This window comes from Macaca nemestrina, chromosome X (genome assembly GCF_043159975.1).
Source record: "Macaca nemestrina isolate mMacNem1 chromosome X, mMacNem.hap1, whole genome shotgun sequence".
NCBI lineage: Eukaryota > Metazoa > Chordata > Mammalia > Primates > Cercopithecidae > Macaca > Macaca nemestrina.
In genome coordinates this window covers 129644865-129667533 of record NC_092145.1, presented here as the reverse complement: position 1 = coordinate 129667533, position 22669 = coordinate 129644865, and the positions used below count along the sequence as shown (strand labels likewise).

Genomic DNA, 22669 nt, shown 5'->3' with positions numbered 1-22669 from the left:
GGTGTTTAAAAAAAAAAAAAGATTACAGTGAAGAAACCTAACAAACACGTTCTCAGCCAGGTGATCAAGGTCAACATCAACAGTGATAAGTCAAGTTGATAGTATGGACTGTTTGCATGGTGTGATGAGAATGTGAGAGTGGCACTTTATCTTTGTGGTCTTCCTCCTCAAAACCCATAACCCCATTCTACCCACGAGAAAACCATCTGACACATCCCAATTGAGTGATAGTCTACAAAATACCTCATCAGTACTCCTCAAAAACAAAAGTCTGAGAAACTGTCACAGCCCAGAGGAGTCTAAGGAGACATAACAACCAACTGTGATGGGGTTTCCTGGATGGAATCCTGAAAGAGAGAAAAACATGTTTAGTAAAAGTTAAGGAAATCTGAATAAAGTACAGACTTCAGTTAATAATAATGTTTCAATATTGGTTCACTAATTGTAACAAATGTACCATGTTAATGTAAGCTGTTAATAATAGGGGAAACGGAGTGCAGGGTATATGGGGACTCCCTGTACCATCTTCTCAATTTTTCTGTAAAACTAAAACTGTTCTAAAAAATATAGTTATTTAAAAATAGAAAAAAAATATACCTCAAGATGGTTTATCAACCCTGGCACAGAAATTTTATTCACATCTCCAGCTCTGAAAGCAACTTCTTTTCAGTAGTCTATAAAATCTGAGAAAACGAAAAGATGGTTATCTTTTTGCTAACTTCCCAACTCAATATGGAAAGTAACAAAAACTAGTAGACTTCTGGTGCCTCAAAGTAACAGCAGACAGGATGCTAGACCACACTTTCAGGGCAGGTTGGCTCTTTCCCAAGTATCCTTACAAGCTGAATCTTCTTTTCTTTAAATATCTTCTACAGCAAGTAAATTCTACATTATCCCACAGAAGACAGCAGAAGTTCAAAAAGAAAAACAAGTCCACTACTTATTTTCTTAAGTCAACACCTGGTTCTGACTTAGCATCCTGAGCCTCCATTCTATTTAGAAAAGAGAGGATTAAGCCCAGGCCTATGAAGCATGCATATAATTTTTTTTTTTTTTTTTTTTTTTGAGACAGGCTAGAGTATAGTGGCAAACTCACGGCTCACTGCAGCCTCAACCTCCCAAGCTCAAGTGATCCTCCCATCTCAGCTGCCCAAGTAGCTGGGACTATAGGTGTACACCACCACACCTGGCTAATTTTTTTATTTTTTATAGAGACAGGGTTTCACCATATTGCCCATGCTGGTCTCAAAGTCCTGGGCTCGAGCAATCCGCCCACCTGGGCCTCCCAAAGTGTTGGGATTACAGGTGTGAGCCACCATGCCCAGCCTACATGATTTTTAATTGCATAGCATACAGTGTGTATAACTTTTTGAAAAATGCTACCTCTATTATAAATCCTGTTTCTGGTCTGTGAAAAACTACATATATATATATATATATATAGAGAGAGAGAGAGAGAGAGAGAGAGAGAGAGAAATAGTAACCTTATTCACTTATTTTGACAGATGAGCACTCTCCCCATTTAGAGATTATCTGCATTCTCAGTAAACCTAGTAATTCAATGTTAATATTATCATTTTAGGGCATATATTGGCTTTTATCAGAGCTATCATACACACAAGTTTCTAATTGAGCTCCTGAGTAAACTTCATTTTACAACCACAGTAGAGCTAAAATAACATACCCTGTTTATATCATATATTTAATTTAGCAGTTTACCAAACTTTCTTATTTTTTAATTTCTCAGTTACTTTATCAAAAAAAAAATGAACTTCAAGTATGAGCAAGAAGCACTGTGCACTGACATGAATGCTGCTTCTACCATGTGTAATTTTTTTTCTACTTTCTGATACAACAATGCAAAATCCACCCCACATTTTTTTTTTTTTCCTTTGAGACGGAGTTTCGCTCTGTCGCCCAGGCTGGAGTGCAGTGGTACGATCTTGGCTCACTGCAACCTCCGCCTCCTGGGTTCAAGCGATTCTCCTGCCTCAGCCTCCCGAGTGGCTAGGATTACAGGCACCCTCCATCATGCCTGGCTAATTTTTGTATTTTTGTAGAGATGGGGTTTCACCATTTTGGCCAGGCTGGTCTTAAACTCCTGACCTCAGGTGATCTGCCCACCTTGGCCTCCCAAAGCACCGGAATTACAGGCGTGAGCCACTGCGCCCGGCCTTTTGTTTGTTTTTTGCCATCCCACATTTATGTTAACCCCTTCCTACATGCCTATAAAGTTTTCTCCCTTTCGTAAATGCCTATAAAATTCACTGTGTGTGGATTATCACTTTCAACATTTAGTATATTAACTTTTTAGTCTCCTCTAGGATTTTTCACTATAAATCTTGAGAACAAGAACCAAACATGCTCTTTTGGCTACAGTGCCTTATACACACTAAATATTCAATATAAATGAGAAAATATAGGCCTTGAAAATAACTGGAAATCTAATATGCTCTGGTTAAGGTGTTTTAAGGTCTTGGTTGCATCAATTCCTAAATGACGTTATTTTAAAAGAAAGACAGAATAACCTATTGGTGACATATGCCAGAGGCAGATCATCTGCACATTTTATTACTTAAAGAGATTACTTAGAACAGTGTTTTTTTAATGGTGGGTTCTGACCTATTAATGAATTGTATAACAAATATACTAGGTGATGACTATCAGGGAAAAGAAAAAACAGAAAATATCAAAGTGTTTCACACACAGTAATGGCAAATACTAATTCAAAAAACTTGTTTCAGGTATGTGCATATGTACTAGATCACGATTAAAATGTATTTCTTACTGTGGGTTTGAGAAATAGTGACTTCAAATATGGTGATATATTTTAGGTTATATAAGGAAAAATATTACTACTTTCCTTGTTACCTTTTTCTGAATAGATGGAAGCTTTCTGATTAAGAAGCAAAGTGGAGGTACTGGAGAAACCCTCTAGATATGAAAGTTGAAATGACTTAACTCTTCACGTTATGAATTTCTGTGTGATTTCTCTCAAGTGCAGCCTAGATGTGTTCATGTAGCATCCTCACATACATATAGGAGGCTCCTGCCTTATAATATATTTAAAAGATTTTTTTAAAAAATGAATAATCAGTCTCATTAACCCTGAAATCCAAGATCACAACTATGGGAATTTCCTAGTGGAAGAGTTTGAAAGATTAACAGAAATGCCATTTATAATCATTAACTAAACAATTTCTAATGCATTGCCCATTCATTTAATACAATCTAAGCTTGGCGATACTGAAGACCCATGTCCTCGTAGTGAGAGAAACACACTGGCAGTTATAATAGAGTGGGGTGAGTTCCATAATTAGTAGTCAGAAAAAGAAACAATGAAGGTAGAACAAAGAGAAGGAGAGCTGAGGAAAGCTTCAGGGAAGAGACGACATTTAAGCTTGATTACAAAAAATAGGTTTTTTTGTTTAAAATAAAAACTATAGAATAATAAAGCTGGAAGAAACTCCACATCATCTAACCCAGTAGTTCCCAACCAGGGGTGACTTTGCTCTGCAAGGGACATTTGGCAACGTCTGAAGATATTTTTGGTTGTCATACTGAGGAAAGGTGCTATTGACATCTGACAGGCAGAGTCCAGAGATGCTGCTAAACATCCTACACTGCACAGGACAGCCCCTGACAACAGAAAATTATCCAGCCCAAGATGCCAATAGTGCCAAATCCGAGAAACCCTGAACTCAACCCAAATACAAACACTTCACACAAGAAGATAACTAAAGGCTGGAGGGATTTTAAAACTTGTTAAAAGCCAAGATTATTAAACAGGTGTCACAACATCTTGCCTAAGTACTTAATTCACAGCACATACCCGTGTGTGTTATTATACTAGGAAACAGATGTTAAAAAAAGTGGGAACATTTTCATAAGGTAGAAAGATAAACTGTCTAGAAATCACAACTGATACTGTTATGTAGTCTTTCCTGATACAGATCTACCAATGGTTCAAAGCAAGAATTATGGTTACAATACCACTAACAAAATTATACCCTTATTTGTTCATAATATTGTATTTACCATCTGCTTAATTCAGTTATTCAACATGGATTTGAGAATAAGAAAGATTACAAAAACTAGGAAGTTGGAAGATTTGTATATCCCACACACATCTTGTTATTTCTTGGGGCAGATCTTTCAATCTCCACCAGCTCTAATGCTGGGGATCTGGCACCTGAGTAGGATTAGCCCCTTTTATTCAAAATAAACTGCTAAATTACCCTTCTATTTTCTGGTGAAGTTTCTAATAGCAAATGAATTGTCCAAAGAATTTATAACTCCCACTAGCAGCAGTAGTAGTACTAGCACTAGTAGTAGCAGTAGCAGCTGCTGCTCTTAGGGTCTTGACTTAGGGCCTAAATCTAAGCACATGAAATCACTTGGACATCTTTTGTCATCCTTGCTCTTAAATACACAAAGGACACGGAATATAAATGGAGGGGAGGGTGTAAACATGTTAACAGTAATATAGATTCAATTTCAAAAAAGAAATATACTCCTTACCTCCAATTTTCAACTGGTAAAAATTCAACTAAGATAATTCATCCAGTTTGACACAACACAATTCACGGTTAGAAACTTGAAGAAAAGGCTGAAGACAGTATCCTAAAAAATAAAAGGCTAATGAGGTAAGATTCAAACTGTGAAAGCTTTAAATACAACAGTGTGAGCAAGTGATATAGTGTATGAACAAAAGGTCATGAAAAAGCAGGCAGCCATTTTACTACATGAAATTTCAGTGAATGAAATTTATGTTTAATTGACACTAAGAGATAGTTTTCCTGACTGTCTGAGCCACCCTGCTCCTCTCTCATCACCTCGAGTGCCTAAGGCAGAGCTTTACAACAGCAGAGGGGATGAACAAAGCTTTCCTGAGATTTTAGCTTCAGAGAAAGCTAGCAAGAAGAGCTTTAGCTGCATCCCTGGAAAACCATCAGGAGTCCCTGCAGCTTCCCAAGATGTACTAGTCATTAAAATTAAATGAATTTGATTGCAAAACTGTGCTGAGGCCCTTTTAGGGCCATAGGTCTTTAAAATTTAAAGGACTCCGTGGTGAGTCTGATTTAGTCTCTGGTAAAGTAAAGGAACTTTTTAAAATTCCCATACCCCAAGTAAGCACCACACTCGCACTGCAAGCCCACAACAATGACCAGAGTATACAATCTTTTCTTCTGTTTTGTTGTTTGTTTGTTTTTCCCTGTTACCTTACCTCTTCTCAATAGGATTAGAACTGTTCACTCAGGATTAGAAGGCCTTCCCCATGACCCAACCCACAAAAATCACTAATCTAACATTCAGGAATAGCTTTAACTTCTTCAAGTTATCAAGTTTTCATAAACCTTAGTAAAATAATAGAGTTATACATTTAACAACTCAATAAATGACTACATATTTCAGGTTAATCAAATAGCTCTTGTGAATGAGAAAACAGTTTGTCCATATATAAATATTTCAGCTAATAATAGCAGAAGTGACCAAATTGAACAATCACAATTTTGCAACCTTTAATTACATAACTAAATTCATGCACTGGTAATCAATGGATGGTAAAAGCATTAGGTAAAAGGTTGGGCTTCACAAAGGGATCAAGCTGTCACCACTTGAACCCTCTGATGAACCTTCACAACACTTAAGGTGAAATGACCAGACAATATATGCCTCCAGGTGTAATGTAATATGAAGTGACCACAAGCACTCTTGCCCACCCCTCCAAGAAAATATATTCTGAACCTAATTAAGTACATAGATCTAATTTCCAGTCCATATGAAATAAGAGGATAAAGAAACAAGTTAAACAATACTTCACCAGAATGGGATAGTCTGAGGATGAAAAAAAGCAGACAGGATTGTTATAAATTATAAGAGAATTAAGAGACTTAAGGGGCATAACCAAATACAATGAGTAGATCCTGTTGCAAAGAAACCAACTATAAAAAAAGAATTTTTTTTAGACGATTAGGGAAATTTAAGGATGGGCTAAGTACAGGTGGCCCTTGAATGGCACAGGTTTGAAGTATGTGGGTCTACTTATATGTGGATTTTTTTCAATAAAAAAAAGTTACATCAAGTGTGCCTGTCTCTCCTTCCACCTCCTCCCCTTTTTCTGCCTCTGCCATGCCTGAGACAGCAAGACCAACCCCTCCTTTTCTTCCACCTCCTCAGTCTCTTCAACATAAAAATGACAACGATGAAGACCTTTATGATGATCTACTTCCACTTAATGAGTAGGAAATATATTTTTCTATGATTTTTAACATTTTCTTTTCTCTAGCTTACTTTATTGTAAGAATACAATAATATATGTAACATACAAAACATGTGTTAATTGTTTATATTACTGATAAGGCTTCTGTTCAACACCAGGCTAGTAGTAGTTAAGTTTTGGGGGAGTCAAAAGAAGCTCACGCCGGTAATCCTAGCACTTTGGGAAGGCAAGGTGGGAGGATCCCTTGATCCCAGGAGTTCAAGACTGGCCTGGGCAACATGAGGAGACCGTATCTCCACAAAACAACATAAAAAAGTAGTCAGGTGTGGTGGTGCATGCTCATGGTCCCAGCTATTCAGGAGGCTGAGGTGGAAGGATCACTTGAGCCCAGGGGATTGAGGCTGCAGTGAGCCATGATCATGCCACTGCACTCCAGCCTGGGGGACAAAGTGAGACCCTATCTCAAAACAACAACAACAACAACAAAAGTGCAGGTGGATTTTTGACTCTGCAGGCAGTCAGCACTCCTAATTTTGGCTTTGTTCATGGGTCAACTGTATTGTATATGCTATTAAGAATTCTTATTAGGTGTGCTGTATAAGATAATAACATTGTAGCTATATAAGAAAATGTGTTGTTTTAGATATATTAAATTATTGAGGAGTGAAATTATGTGTTGGCTATGCCTTAAATTCTTGGAAAAAAGAGGAGTAAGGAGATGAAACTAGTATGGTAAAACGTACATAACTGTAGCATCAGAGGTTCATTGGACTTTTCATTTGTGTACATTTAGAAATGTTCAAATAAAACGTTCAAATGTCAAGTACCTACAAATGAACAAGGGTATTTGACATTCACAGGCCTAACGTAAGATAATTGTTCAAGGCTATCATTATAAGTGAGTAGCAAGGATGTTGCTGGATGCTGAAAACAATGATTTGAAAATGAGATATGAGGGGGATTCAGAAGCAGAATCACCACTAGAAGTATAGGAGCACTGACTCTATTGCTGGGAAAGAAGTACAAGGCAGATAAGCTTTTTGCCCTTCTTAAGATTCAGAAGGATAAGGCAAACACAACTGGCTAGGATTTCTTCAAGAGTGACTGGAGAAGCAACAAAGGAAGCCTTGAGTGCCAAGAAAGACGGCAAATGAACTGGGAAGCAAAGACGCATCTTTTTAGAACTGGAAAAATTGAGGCATGTCTAAAAAGAGATAAAGGGACTGTATGTGTAGGGATGAGAAAGGACTAGTGACACAGCAAGCTTTCTAACAGGGCAGAGAGGTTGCTAAATTTCAGAGCTGGTGGTACCATGTTCTAGAAATGGGGTGGGAGGCGGTGAGGATGAGATATGAAGGAGTAATCTCCTAATTGTCTCAATCTTCAGGACATGAGTCATGGGGTCAGGATATTATATGACTTACAGAAGGAAGAAAGCATAACATGATAAAACTGGGAAGTCAGTGAACATCTGCAAGCAAGAGTTACCTGGCCATTATAGCTGAAACACAATGTTGTAATAGTAACAGACAAAGAACATATGCCATTCACCAGGTGTGGGACTACCAACAAGTTACTTAACCTCTTGGGCCCTGTTTCCTAATCCTTTGCTTAGTATCACACCTAACTATCACATACTTACCTCACAAGGCTGCTGTGGGTTATTAATTTACATAGAAGGAAAAAAGTTAGTAAAACACAATGTTCATTGATTAGGTTGTTTGAGGGTTCTCATATGGCAGAAATCTAAGAATCTCAGCAGAATTGCCTTTTTTTTTTCCTATTTTACAAGGCAGATACATATTATACCAACATACAGGTATGCTAAGACAGAAGTTGTGACTGCAAAAGTGTAACTAGAAAAGTATTCTCTTCCATGACAGGAAAAAACTTTAGTTGGTATTATGCATGCTAATTTCAATAGCAATTAAGAGGGATTTCATATTTTGAGCCATTCCAGACATAGCTGAAATTTAAATAAACCTGTCCATTGTCAAGGTCTAGCAACTGACCAAGGTTGAAGAAACTTAAAATATTGTTGAGTGTTTAGTAAACAATTTACTTATATTTACGCACATACAATGTAACCTTTCAATTTAAAAATGTATATAATTATACAAGTGAGTACAGCTATATAAAACAAAGCTTAAACAGAACTAGGGCTGAGTCTGAAGTCTTAGAGAAAATGATAGTCTCTGCCACTTCTAAGAAAATCCTGCCCATAAAGAGCCAACAAAACACCTCCCTATCTGAAGGCAAGTAATAGGGTTGGTTAAAATATAAGAAATGGCTTTCTTAAAAGGGTCAAAGAGCTAAAACAGAAGGACAAAAGGGAAAATCCTCTTCACCCACTTTCGGGCTGGGACCCTGAAGGGGCTACACCTTAGAAATAAGGGTGAACCACAATAAATCAGTTCATACACTGAATGCAGTGTGGCCTTGAGTCATCTGGTTGGCTCAGGAAGGTCTCCAAAGCTGAGATTTGATTAAGCAACTCTGGATTTTCTGGATTCCCTTAAGCAGATGTACACACACACATATACTCCTTTCTGAAAAACTATCATCCTTGGTCTCAAATGATTTTTCAAATAATTTTTCAAATACAATGCCCAGCATGCAATTAAAGACAATCAGGTACACGAGGAAACAAGATAAGATGACCACAACAGATTCAGAAGGACTCCAAGTATTGGAATTATCAGACATGGATTTTAAATTATGCTTGCTATGTTCAAGGAGATGAAAGCCAAACTTAAAAACCTCAGCAATGACCCAGAAATCATAAAATGTGACACAGCAGAATTTGGGTGTTTTTGAGACCAGGTCTCACTCTGTCACCCAGGCTGGAATGTGGTGGCGTGATCACAGTTCACTGCAGCCTTGACCTCTGGGGCTCAGGTGATCTTCCCACCTCAGTCTCCTGAGTGGCTGAGACTACAGGCATGCACCAGCATGCCCAGCTCATTTTTGTTTTTTTTGTGTTTTTGTTTTTTTTTTGTAGACATGGGGTTTTGCCTTGGCTACACAGCAGATTTTTAAAAGAAGCAAAGAATAATTTTATTACTGAGAAATGCAAAAACCGAAATTAAGAATTCAATAAACAGGTCTAACAGCCAATAGACACCGTTGAGATAGTGAACCAAAAGATAGGTGGGGGAAAATAAAACGCTCAGAATGAAGACAGGGTAAGAAACCTGGAAGATACAGTGAGAAAGGTCTAATATCCAAGAGTTAATCAGAATCTCAGAAGGAAAAGAGACAGAATGGGGCAGAGGCAATATTTGAATAAATGTTCCAAAAATGATGAAACCTGTCAAACCACATGTGTAACAATCTTAATGAATTCCCACCAGACAAAGGAAAGTTTTAAAGCATCCTGATGGAGGGGCAGCGGGGGCAGGGGTGGGGAGATTACTTTCAAAGAAGCAACTGTTAGATTGACAGCTTAGTTTTCAACAACAAAAATGGCAGCTAAAAGACCGTGTATCTCCAAGGAGCATGAAGAAAACAACTGCCAACCTAGTATAGGAGAAAATATCCTTCAAGAAAAAAATTAAAATACAGACTCAGACAAATAAAAACAGAGTTCATCTCCAGCAAACCCTCACTACGAATGAAGCAAAAGAAAACTGCCTCAGGATGGAAGGTCACAGATAGAGAAAGGAATGAAGACCCATGAAGTTCAAATAAGCATGTGAAATCTAAAGGAATATTGACTGTATAAAATAATAATGTCTTGTAAGGTTTAAAATACATACAGAAAATTAAATTACAGGACAACAATATGTATGTTACAAGGTAGGTAAATGGAACTAAGGTGCTTTAATATTCTTGCTTCAACTAGGAGGAAGGTAGAAGTATCAGTTAACACTAGACTTTGATAAGTGAAGAATACGTGCTATAAATGCTAGGGTAATCACAAAAAGAATACAAATGAATAAGTGATATCTGAAGTAATAAAGGAAAAACGATATAAAAATACTCAGTCAAATAAAAGAAAAATACAGGGGGAAAAAGAAATACAGAGTTAGTAGAATAAAAATGTGATGTTGTACTTAACCCCAAAATGTCAATAATTATATTAAGTATAAATGAATCAAATGTTTCAAAAAAGAACGATTATCAGATTGGGTTAAAAAATAAATCTACAAATATATGTTGCTTTCAAGAGACCCATCTAAAACATGAGAATACAGAAAGGTTAAAAGTAAAAGGATAAACATATATCATGCAAACATTAGCTAAAATAAAGATGGTATTGCTATATTAAAGATGGTGTTGCCGTATTCGTTTCAGACAAAACAGAATCAAAGAAAAAGGATCACTAGAGTTAAAAAGAGTCCCTTCATAGTGATGAAATGCTTAATTCACCAGAACAATATAAAGAACTAAATCTGTATGCACTTGATAACATGGACTCAAATTATATATAAAGCAAAAGTTGACAAAACTTCTCAGAGAATTAGACATGCATTAGTATCTCAGGGGTAAATTTTAAGATATCTCTTGGCTGGGCGTGGTGGCTCACGCCTGTAATCCCAGCACTTTGGGAGGCCAAGGCAGGTGAATCACTTGAGGTCAGGAGTTCGAGACCAGTCTGGTTAACATAGTGAAACCCCGTCTCTACTAAAAATACAAAAATTACAAAAACTAGCCAGGAGTGGTGGTACGTGCCTGTAGTCCCAGCTATGTGGGAGGCTGAGGCAGGAGAATTGCTTGAATCCAGGAGGCAGAGGTTGCAGTGAGCTGAGATTGCACCACTGCACACTCCAGCCTGGGCAACAGGGCAAGACTCCAGCTCAAAAAAAAAAAAAGAAAGAAAGAAAGAAAGAAAGGATATCTCTCTCAGTAGTTAAAAGAATAAGAAGACAAAAAAGTTAGTAGGGACAGAGATACAATATGATTACCAAACTTGATCAATGGGCATATATAGAATGCTATATCCAATAACTGCAGAATATATACTTTTCAAGTGCTTACATATTTGCAAAAACTGACCACAAGCTGAACCATAAAGTAAGTCCCAGGGCATTTTAAAAGATTGAAATCACTCAAAGAAAATTCTCTAAGGAAAATGTGTTAAAGCCAGAAACAAAATACAAAAAATACACAGAAAATTCTCATATTACTGGAAATTAAGAAATATACTTTTAAAAAACCCATGGATCAAAAAAAGAAATTACAGTGAGAATTTAAAAATATTGTCAAATAATTAAAATATTACATCTCAAAAATGATGGGATGCAGGTAAAGCAATACTTGAAAATGAAATGTATAGCTTTAAATATGTATGTCAGGAAGGAAACAAGGGTATAAACACCTACCTACCCATCCCAAGAAGTTAGAAAAAGAGCAAAATAATTCCTTAAAAGGTATATAAAATATAATGAATATAAAGGCAGAGATTAACAAAATAGAAACACTTGAAGAATACTATTAGTATTTTTAAAACTGCATCTGTAATTAAAAGCTTTCCCACAAAGAAAATTCTAGGCCTAAATGGCTTCACTGCTAAATTCTATCATGCATTTAAAGAAAAAATAAAACCAAATTTAACCTAAACTCTTCCAGAGAATCAAAAAGCAGGTATCTTCCTTAGCTCATTTTACAAGGCTACTAAAGCCTGACAAGGACAGCACAAGAAAAACAAAATTTCAGGCCAACCCCACTCACGAACAAAGATCTAAAATTCCAAAGTAAAATTAGAGGAAAATGTGATGTTGACCAAGCTGGGTTTATTTCTGGAATGCAGTTTATTTAGCATTAGGAAATCAATCAATATAATGTAACTTGAGGAATATCCTATGGCTATATTAACAGTAGGAAAAACATTTGATAAAATCCAGTATCTATTCATGATGTAAGCTCCTAACAAACTAAGGACAGAATAAAACTTCTTAATCTGATGATAGCTAGAAAAAAATTAAACTAAACATCATATTTAATGGAGAAATGTTCAAAGTTTTCCTTTCAAGAAAGGAAAGAAGACAATAGCGCCACTATTACTACTTCTCTTCAACATTATAATTGAAATACTAGCCAGTACAGTAAGATAAGAAACAAAAGTATAACATTTCAAAAGGAAGAAACAAGACTTTATTTGCAGATAAGACTGAATACATAGTAAAAGATCGAATACATACTCTAAAGATACATAACTAAAAGTTTAGCAAAACTGTTAGATACAAGGTCACTATAAAGATATAAACAAACAAAATAATGGCTATAAAAAACATTTACGATATCAAAAATATCAAATATCTACAAATAAAACTCTCAAAAGTTGTGAACAATCTTCTGGAGAAAATCACAACCATTACTGAAAGAAATTAAAGACCTAAATAAATGGAGTAGTGTATCATGTTCATGAATCAGAAAATGATAAAGATGTCAATTCTTCCCAAATTGCTCTCTAGATTCCATGCAGCTCCAATCAGAGTAGCAACAGGTTTTGTGGGTGTGTGTGGAAAATGACAAGATGACACTAAAATCAAAGAAATGTGCGAAGGGTCAAGAATAGCAAAGATGCTTTCGAAGGACAATGTGGAAGAACTTGTTCTACTAGATATCAAGTTTTATGATAAAACTATAATAAACAAGACAATGTGGCATCAGTACAAGTAGAGACAAACAGACCAAAGGAACAGAACAGAGAGCACAGAAACAGAACCACAGATATATGGACATTTGATTCCTGAAAATAGCAGGGAAATAGTGTGCTGGGACAATTAGCTATCCATATAAGAAAAAACAGTATTATCCCCTACCTCACACAATATACCAAAATCAATTTCAGGTATATGCTAGATCTATATGCGAAAGCCAAAACAATAAAGCTTCTAGGAGATGAGAGAATACCTTGAAGTAATCTTATGAGAATACCATGAAATAGAAAAAGCATGCCACACAGTGGGAGAAGATATTTACAACCAGCAAGGGCTCATTTCCAGCATATAGTAAAAAACTCCTACAAATCGGCAAGTCAAAAAGACAAGGAAGTACATGACACATTTTTGAAGGAATTCCTCCCAAAATAGTCATGAAAGCACAAACCTGTTACCTGGAAGATTTAGTTAAAAATACTAACATTCTCCCTGAGATTTAGAGAGTATTTTTAACTATACATTAACATTAAAAAAAAAATTAACTGCTCATATTTCAATAAACCAGTTCTCCCATTCCTTATCCAATCTAAACTGTAAAAGAAATAATTACTCTTGAAAAGCCCTGTTGAAGAAATCTTTGCCTACTCCAAGGTCACAAAGACATTCTCCACAAACTGAGATCTACCTACATATCCATCAACAATGATATATAATGATCTATTCATACAGTGGAATGATATACAGTAATGAGAATGAACAGTCTACAACTACATACAATATAAATACATCTCAAATTCACAATGTTGCATAAAGGAAGTCAGAGACAAAAGAGTCCATTTAGATAAAGTATAAAAGTAGGCAAAACTAACCTGTGGTGTTAAAAGTTAGGAAAATATGCGGAGGTGGGGCTGGAGGGGGGTAAGGTGGTAAGAATTTCTTGATCTGGGTGCTAGTACACAAGCGTGCTCAGGTGGTGAAAATTCACTGAGTTGTTCACTACCATACTTTCTGTGTACTTTCTGCATATTAAACTTCAGTAAAAGGTTATTTGGGTTTTTTTTTAAGTGTAAAGGAGTACATTTTTCACAATTGTTTAGGGAATATGAGGACAAAAATGTTTGAAGTTCATTGCTTCAGGGTAAAGCACAAAAATCAGATAATAAAATTTTAAAAAGCAACATACTAATTACCAAAAATATATAAGAGGTGTCAAACCAACTAGTGACTCTCAAACTTACAGTAATATTGGTTTGAAACTATTTGAACCCAACTGATAAACTGACTTATATCTAGACTTAGTGACTCGTGTTGATTCATAAAGATTTCAGATAAGCAACTTGATCTTGCAGGTTTTTGTTAAACAAGAGGGTTTTTACATCTTAGAAGTTAACTAACAACTAGATTTACACATCTAGTCAAACTCCCTAATTTTACAAATGAAGAAACCAAGGTCCTTTGAAGTTGGGTGATTTGTTCAAGGTCATAAGAAGCTCTGAATACGTCTAAACAATTCAAGTTATTTAATTAAGTTAACCTCCTCCCAATTTTCTGTAACTTCTAGGGGATTTCCACCTACCAAGAGTTTGTTTACTGGCAGTGTCCCTCAATACACACTATAGTCAACTGAAACATTTTTATCCAAACAACTCAAAATTAATTTCTTTGCCATCCATGACTAATAGCCAAATGCTATTTCTGTGGCATAAAAGATAAGACTTTCTAAAAGTAAAGTTCATGATGTGCAGCCTAACAGATAACTTGCTGTTTACATTAAATGATGACTTTGACATCAAACTGAAGGCATGTGCAAAAAGTTAGAGTAACAATGGCACCTATTACATATGGTATCCCTGAAAAAAACAAGAAGACTCTATTGTTATCACAAATTGAAACCAAGGATTTTCTAAAAGCGCATATAAACAAATGTTCTAAATTACTGAAATTTAATTATACTAACTTAATATTAATTTATTAAGTCAATCATAACTATGATGAGTACTAAAAAATTAAATTCTCCAATTCATTTCAATTAGCTTCTATATCCAAGAAGTATGCTTAACACTTTTAATAGGAAGAATGACTCGTCATTTTGAAATCAAATCCATCAAAAGTGAATAGTGCATAAACGAACTCATTTAGTCCCATGAAAACAGTTTTAAATTATAAAAATGCTTTAGCCTAAACTCCATCACCATAGTGTTCTTTCCACTATAATAGGACTCTCTCCTTTTATTTCAACCTATAAAGTTCAGTGCCAAGATAAATCCCTGGACTTGCCATCCCTAGAGGAAACACCTAGCCCTTGAGTATGTGCAGAAAACTTCAAACTAAAACAGAGAATGGTTTTATAGCCACAGAAATCTATTCACTAAAGAACTGACGGTCTCCATGATATAAATACAAATAATTAAAAATGACTTAACAACTAAGTGCAACATGGTATTCTGGAACAGAAAAAGGACATTAGTGAGATTCTGGTAAAATCGAGTAAAATCTACAGTTTCGCTAACAATAATGTACCAATGTTAATGTCTTAGTTTAGACAAATGTACCAGGGTTATATATACTTGGGTATATGGGAATTCTGTATAATCTTTGCAACTTCATTGTAGGTCTAAAATTATTGCAAAATAAAAAGCTTATTTAAAAAGAAATGACTTAGCAAAAACTACTAAAAGTTGAGAAATTTGTAACTCAATTCTGACTCAATTAAATGCCCGCAGTCAATATCTTTCTTAAAATAATGGTCTCCATCAACACAAGGCCTAAATGGGGAAACAGAGTGGGTTCTCAGAAGGGACTCTTTAAATGCTATTTCTCCAACATTAAAAAATAAAATAAATCCCCCAAAACTCCTTAAAAAATACTTCAGGCAGGAATGAAAAGTCTGAAACCATTCCAAAGTGGAAAGGAAAGAGAAGAATCCTGTTTAGTGCAGAAGATGTGGGCAGTGGACAGCCAAGCAGACAAAGGTATTCTAGAAATCCTAGACCAGTAAAGCTTAATAATTAAAAAATACATAACATTTCTTATGCACTCACTTATGGGTCAGGTGCTATTTTAAGTGCTACACACGTATTAACACATTTAATCCTCTTAAGAACCCCATAAGGGAGGCACTACTTTTACCTACATTTTACAGATGGGAAGTTCTGTAAGTAATGGAACAGAGATTTGAAGATAAGCACTCTGAGTGGACAGTCCATGCGTTTAACCACTATACTATACAGCCTTTTGAGGAGCCACGCCAGAAAAAAGCTACTGCCTTCTAGAAACCAGTCTCCACTACTTACCCTCGGCCTCTACCAGAGGAAAAAGTTCTCTTCCCGAGGCTTGACGGTCCTTGCTAGAACTGCAAAGGAAGATAGCCCTACTGCCATATCTGCAAGATTGTGGTCATAATCTTTCAGTACTTGATGTACTCAGTGCATGTTCCTGCTGAGACACTGTTACACATAAAAGTTAGTTTTTATAATACTATCAGTATTCAAATTCATATATGTTGGGCTGGCTTGGGAATAGGAACACTATTACGTGACATTTTTCTGTGGGAAAATGGTGCTGCTTAAAAAAAGTCTTACCAATGGATCATTTAGAAATTGAGGCTCCCCCTACACAGACTCTAGCCTGTAGATACCAAGATAACTGAATTTTAATAAAGACATTGCAATCACTCAAATAATCTAGTTTTGCTCAAACATCAAAAAGGCATAGTTCTTTATACCTAAAAAAAGGAATGGTGTAACTGAAAAAAATAAGCTTAATATTCTATGAATTTCCTGCACTATGGCCAATTGTGGATGTATCCAGCAGTTAACATACTGCTCTCTCCCTGAACCTCTCAAATAAACTCTGCATTAAAAAATTGCTACCAGGTAAACAAATATATCTTTCATGCCCACACCGCAGAACAGAAGGCATATCATCTTAGAAAGTAGCTAAAGTAATAACAGTAATAGTAGTAATGATGATGACAATGTAATAATAAGAACTACCTCTTTTTGAATATTCACCATTGCTAGGCATGTTTTAAATATGATACATCCTCTGGCTCATTTAATCCTTATATGAGGTAGATACCACATTATCCCCACTTCAAAAATGGGGGAAAAGGTCAGAGATTAATTTGCCCACGAACACAGAGCTAGTTAGTGTCAGATCTGAACATCTGAGCATTTTACCGCTAGAGATCATATTTTTAACCTCCGCACTCTGTGTGTAATTAAATAACTTGGTAAACTCTAAAATGTCTTAAAATGAACAGAGCATGCTTACTGAAAGTCATTTTTCAAACAGAAGAGTGGTTTGGAAACTAAAAAAAAAAAAACCCATCTTGCCTTTTATTAGGAGTATTTCCTTCAACCAAGATAAGACTGAACACATTTATGGAAAACAAATTTAAAATGTACTTAGTTTTGTTTTTATCACCTTCAAATCCCTCACTTAATTGTCTGAACATCACAAACAGTGGTAACAGTATGTAACCTCAACACACTCTTTATTTTAAAATCTTGAAGTAAAACAAACACACTGTCCCATGTTATTTACTCACTAAATAAACGAGGGTAAAATAACTGCAAGAGATCCAATACTTTTGAAAAGTTTCAAATCAGCAGTAATTCACGGTGGGAACGAGATATTCCTTTTATGAAAAACCAAAACTATGCTCTTTCAACAAAACTTCAAGATATGCCTGCTTTAATGACAATATTAGGCTGAGAGGGACTAACTTAAATTTTATTTCAAAACATGTGCCTAAATTTAGAAATTCTTCATTGACAATCTAAAAAGCCTATCAGTTTATCTCCCAGAAGAGTCATCTGATCCACATAAATCTAATTCCGGACAGCTAAAGGTGTACTATTAATACCTACCATTTCAGTGAATAATTAACAAAAAGCAGGCAACCCTCAACAATTTCTGGAGCACAAGCTGATTTTTAAAATCATCTATTTGAAACTCAGATTTTGCCTTTCCAGGAGACAGTGATCAATATGCTAGGTTTCCAAGCCGGCTCACAAAAGCCTAAATGTCCAAAAGGTTACAGAAGTATAACAAAACACAGAACCCGTGCAGGCAATGTTTCTACAGGAAAATCAATTTAGCATTCCAACTGAGGATAACAGCAACTACTCCTGACCCATTTAGCCCTGGAGGTAGAAAAAGGAAATCTTCCCTTCCATAACTGGAAGTCTGAGGTTCTCTAGGGCCATAGACTTCGGCTTCCACTATGAAGGAGGGCAAAAAGGCAGAGCTGGGGTGGGAGGAGATCCAGGGATGAGGAAGGCAAGACCAACTGGGAAAGAAGGATGGAGGGGGGGATGGCAGCTGAAAGGAGTGAGGAAACAGTGCGAAGATGGTGGGCTGCTGAAGAGGATGAGTGTACAGTGCCTGTTCCTGCAGCACGTGGGCTTTTACCAACTTTCCTCCTTGATGCTTAAGGAGAGGGAAGAGGAGGAGAAACCATTGGAGGGTCTTGACAGTGCCTCCCTCACTCTGGCTATTCTCGTTCTCCTTTTCAAGAAAGAACAGGGTGGGTTAAGAGGTCTTATCCACATCCCTCTTGACCTCCTAGAGCACGGGAATGTGGAGAAGGGACTTGGAGGAGTTTTGGTGCCTTCCTTGTTAGTATCCACCCTATCAAAGACTTCAATGTCAACGGAAAACTAAGGGTGCCAGGTAAATGGCAGGAACAGCATCAGAAGGAGAGGATGGAAAGTAGAGAAATTTGAAGCAGGGAGGGAAGTAGGATGTTAGAGTTGGACAAATAGAACTGTCCATGAATTAAACTATAATAAATGTTCTTATTTAGGATTAATTCAGTTCGATAGTTCCAAATATTTCGTCAGGTCCATTTCACTTTTAGAGAAATAAATATTTGTGGCCATGGTAATCATTTGAGGTTACTATATAGAAGGTATGAAAATAAACTTATAAGTAGATATGAGGCAATTTCCCAATGTTTTATCTTTATACAGTGGCAATATAAATCATTTCAGAAAGGCTTTGTTTACTTGGTAAGCATTCAGTTACATTATCATTTGTTGATTTTTTTCGCCCTAATAAACAGCCCAAATACCATGAGTAATTACTTTCACAAGTAAGGAAGTATATTTTATTTAACTCTTTCTTGGGAGTATAACTATATTTAAAAACTTATTCAGATCAAAGATTGCCCATCAAGATGCCAAGGGATTATTTAAAACAGTCTCTAAAGCCACATAATACACACACATGCTGATGTGTACTGAGGAACACAAGACTTCTTTTTCTGTTTCCATGAAGACAGGACTACTTAACTGAAGGCCCCCGAACAATGTACTTCTTAAATGAAGCAGCAAATCCCAAATTGCATAACTTTTCTAGAACTTTCAGCCAGAGATAATTAACTAGGCAGCTAAACCTGACCAAATGACTTGGTGGAGGATGAGTACCAGATATTTAGTATCTTTTTCTCTTTTTTTATGATTTCTGTGGCTGTTCTTCCACTTCAACTCTACTCAGATGTGGAGCCCTTCTCTTGAGCAGAGATAAGGGCCAGGATGGCAGGCTCTGCAGCACATAAGAAATGCAACAGCAGAGACAGTGGGAGATAAAAGTGACCACCGGCAAGATGTTCACGCTGTTTCACCAACACCTCAGATACTGCCTGGGAACCTGTTAAGGTCTTTTCATTCCCTTGCCCCATAGCAGATTATGGTAGATCCCAGAAGAGCTGCCGTCTTTTCTGCAAATCATGAATAGGGTCCAAAACCTTTGTATCAAATTTTTAAAGAGAAGAAAAACAGGGTCAGCTGTCAAGTACTCCACTTGCTGGAGAAGGCTGGGGTGTGTATGCGTACCTCCAGGCTCTGATAAAGCAAATTCAAATCCCTATAGATAGTTGCCATTTTAATAATGTAATTTGAAATACTATTCAGGACCAGAATAAACAAAATATTTGTTCTTTGAAGTATCTTGGGCATGCTGACGCAAGAGGCAAAGTTGCTGAAAATATCTGAATTTCAGATAGGTCACTACCAGCTATTAGGAATCTTTACAGATTAGCAGACTTCTAACTCAAATATTACCTCTGGCTAGAAAATGGACACATCCGAAAAGAAAAAAAAAAAAAACCTTGAGATTATCTGGAGCCAAGGACACTGAAAGCTTTCAAGATTACCAACAGAACTGAAAGGTTTCTTTGTAACACAAATTTCCATTTTCATAAAGTTTGTATCAGTCAGCACAAAAACTTATGCAGAGTACGGTGAAAGAACACACGCTCTAGAATCAGACCTACATGGGTCTGAGTTCTAGCTCTGCAATTTAAGGGCTATATAATCTCCTCAGGGAAGTCACCAAAGAATATTCGAGGTTAGTATTGTTCTGTGCAATCGGGATAACATTATCTTTTTAACACGGGGTGGCTGTGAGGATCTCCAGTGCCTGAATATAATCGACGTTAGCTCTGTTTGCTCCAACAAACTGTACACAGTGTGGTATCTATAACTGAAGAGAAGACTCCATCAAATAAACATATGGAAGAAAATTCAGGGTGATTGAATGCAGATTATGTTCTTTCGGATGTGAAGATGAAAATCACATATTTAATATTTACCTTCACTGAAGTCTAACTTTCCCTTGATTAAGCCAGTTGTAAGCAAATGGGGGCGGGGGCTGTCCCTAAGGTTGTAAAGATTCATATCACACACTGACTAAAAAGCATGTATATGTATATGCCTGCATTCTTCCGGTGTTCATAAAAACATACCATCACAAAATTTGCCATGGGTGATGAGGCCCCTTATAATTTAACACTGTGCAAAATTAAACTCTCATCTCAAAAAACCCTTTCTTTCTTCTTCCACGTGTTCTTGTATACTACTGCAAATCATTGCTAAAGCAAAGAAAAAAGTAAATTCTCTTATCCTTTCAAAATGAAAAAGTGCGCAAAGAAAGCTCAGTTTGCCAAACCGTTCCCTTTTCTCATTCATTCTTGTTCTTTTAGAAACCAGAAGTAAATATACTGTAGGCCAAAATGACTGCCTGATTGACAAACGTCACTGAAGAAACACACCGAACTGACAAGCCCGGTCTGGACCAAAGGTGGCAAGTTTTCTTAAATAATTCAAGTAAGTTACATTTCAGTAGAAACAGAAGGCTTTACATTTTAACACATTAACAGTGTTAATTTTAACACATTAACAAACTTCGGATTTTTTTAATGCAGCTTACTTTATGCCTCACCTGTCCCTCACCCTTCAAATCCTGCTTTTACGCACTTTATGAACTGGCACACGGTAGGAAGCTACAGAACTCCAACTGGGAATAACTAATCTGATGTTGGACCTCAGAGGACTGCTTGTGTGATCTTTAAAGGAAAGCAATATTTTCTCCTTACTCAACACCTACCAACAGTCATCTGTAAACCTTCTCTCCAACAATTCTTACTATACTGCTACTAACCTTCACATCTCTCAACACCCTCAACGGCCCCTACGCTGGTGCTGCTAGTCCTCATCCTCAAACACCTTCCTGGGGGCTTAAAGCCGGTCCACAGAGGCTCACTCTCCGCAATGCCTAGGGTCCGGCGAGGAAGGGCATCTTCCCCTCCGTTGGGGGGACCAAGGCCAATAAAGTCGACACCCCACCCCAGCCACTCCCTCTCCCCTCGGCCTCTCAGGGCGTCTGGGGCGGGCGCGGACGCGCCAGGCCCTGCGCAAACCTCCCGCAGCCCCGCAGTTCCCGCTGTCAGCCGCAGTCCCGGGCCGAGCTGAGTCCCCGGGACACCAGCAGTTGCGCACACGCCCACTGTCTCAGGCACAGGGTCACTGGGACGATCCCGGGGGCGCCTCCGACGTCCCAGCTCCGGCAGGTGCCGGGCCTCCCCGCGGACACTCACCAAGCGGCTGCTGCTCTCTGGTCGCCGCCGCCGCCGCCTCGCCCTCACGCCCGTTGCCTGCTCCCGCGGGGGGTCCGGGCCGGCGCCGCTTCCCCGCCCGAACCCCCAGGGTGCGCGCCGTGCGGGGCCGGGATCCGGTGTGAGCCGCCGCCGCCGCCGCCCCCTTTCCTCCCTCCTCCCTCAGTGCGTCCCTCCCACCGAGGCCCGCCTCGTATTTCCTAGATCCGGTCTGAGCGAGAGCTTGGCAAGCAAGCTCTGGCTTCAGGGCTTCCGTCGGGCGCCGTCGCTCGCCAGGTACAAAGATGGCGCCGCCGGGTACTGCCAAGGGCGATCTCGCGAGGCTTCCCCCACAGGAACAGGAGGGCGGGGGCCCAAAGGAAAGGTGATAAATTAGGGAAGCCTGAGCAAACACTTCCCATATCGGAAATGGGCAGTACCAGTTACCGAGGAAGTTACTGCGCCTGCGTGCGCGGGTAATGACGCATGCCCGGAACGGCCCCTAAAGTAGGACCTGGTTCTCCAGGTTTTACCTGTTTCCACTAGTGGCGCGGGGCGGGGTAATGAAACCCAGTCAAGAAACCCAGTAAAGGGCTTGGCAGGACCAGGCACCAAGTGAGAGGCGTCCCTTAAGGCTTGGTCATCCCTCAGGAGCCCGAATGGCCAACACACTTTTGCGTCCTCGGGAGTCTTCCAACCCTTTGCTTGTCCTTATGGGTTCTGTCACCGAGTATTCTTTGCAAAGCCTCAGCTGCACCTTCTTCATCCTGTTATGAGTTCACATTATTGATCAAGAGCTTCTTGCTGTGTGCTTGCAGATGGCCTCACAGCTGGCAGCCACAGTCCTGTCTCCCACATCACCATCTAACTTTCTCTTTCATTTTTAGTGCTACATGAGCCATCTGATACGAATAATTCTTTTTCCTATTTTATTTTTTCTTGCTCATTCATTCAAACGTG

At 38.0% G+C, this 22669-nt stretch overlaps 1 protein-coding gene across 12 annotated transcripts in view; it reads right to left on the bottom strand.

The window, feature by feature from the left end:
- LOC105490353 (TGF-beta activated kinase 1 (MAP3K7) binding protein 3) overlaps positions 1 to 21859 on the bottom strand; it is a 67630-nt gene extending 45771 nt beyond the window's left edge. For 5 of the 12 annotated variants that reach the window (XM_011755869.2, XM_071088823.1, XM_071088824.1 and 2 more), the window contains exons 1-4: positions 21713 to 21858; positions 4522 to 4623; positions 598 to 683; positions 244 to 347 (exon numbers count right to left, since the gene is read on the bottom strand). The gene's annotated coding sequence lies outside the window, so the exon portion shown is untranslated. Of the gene's footprint in view, positions 1 to 243; positions 348 to 597; positions 684 to 4521; positions 4624 to 16121; positions 21447 to 21712 lie in introns of those variants that run through there. The other 7 variants (XM_011755862.2, XM_011755868.2, XM_011755864.2 and 4 more) reach the window with 5 other exon arrangements.
- Positions 21860 to 22669: the final 810 nt, after the last annotated feature.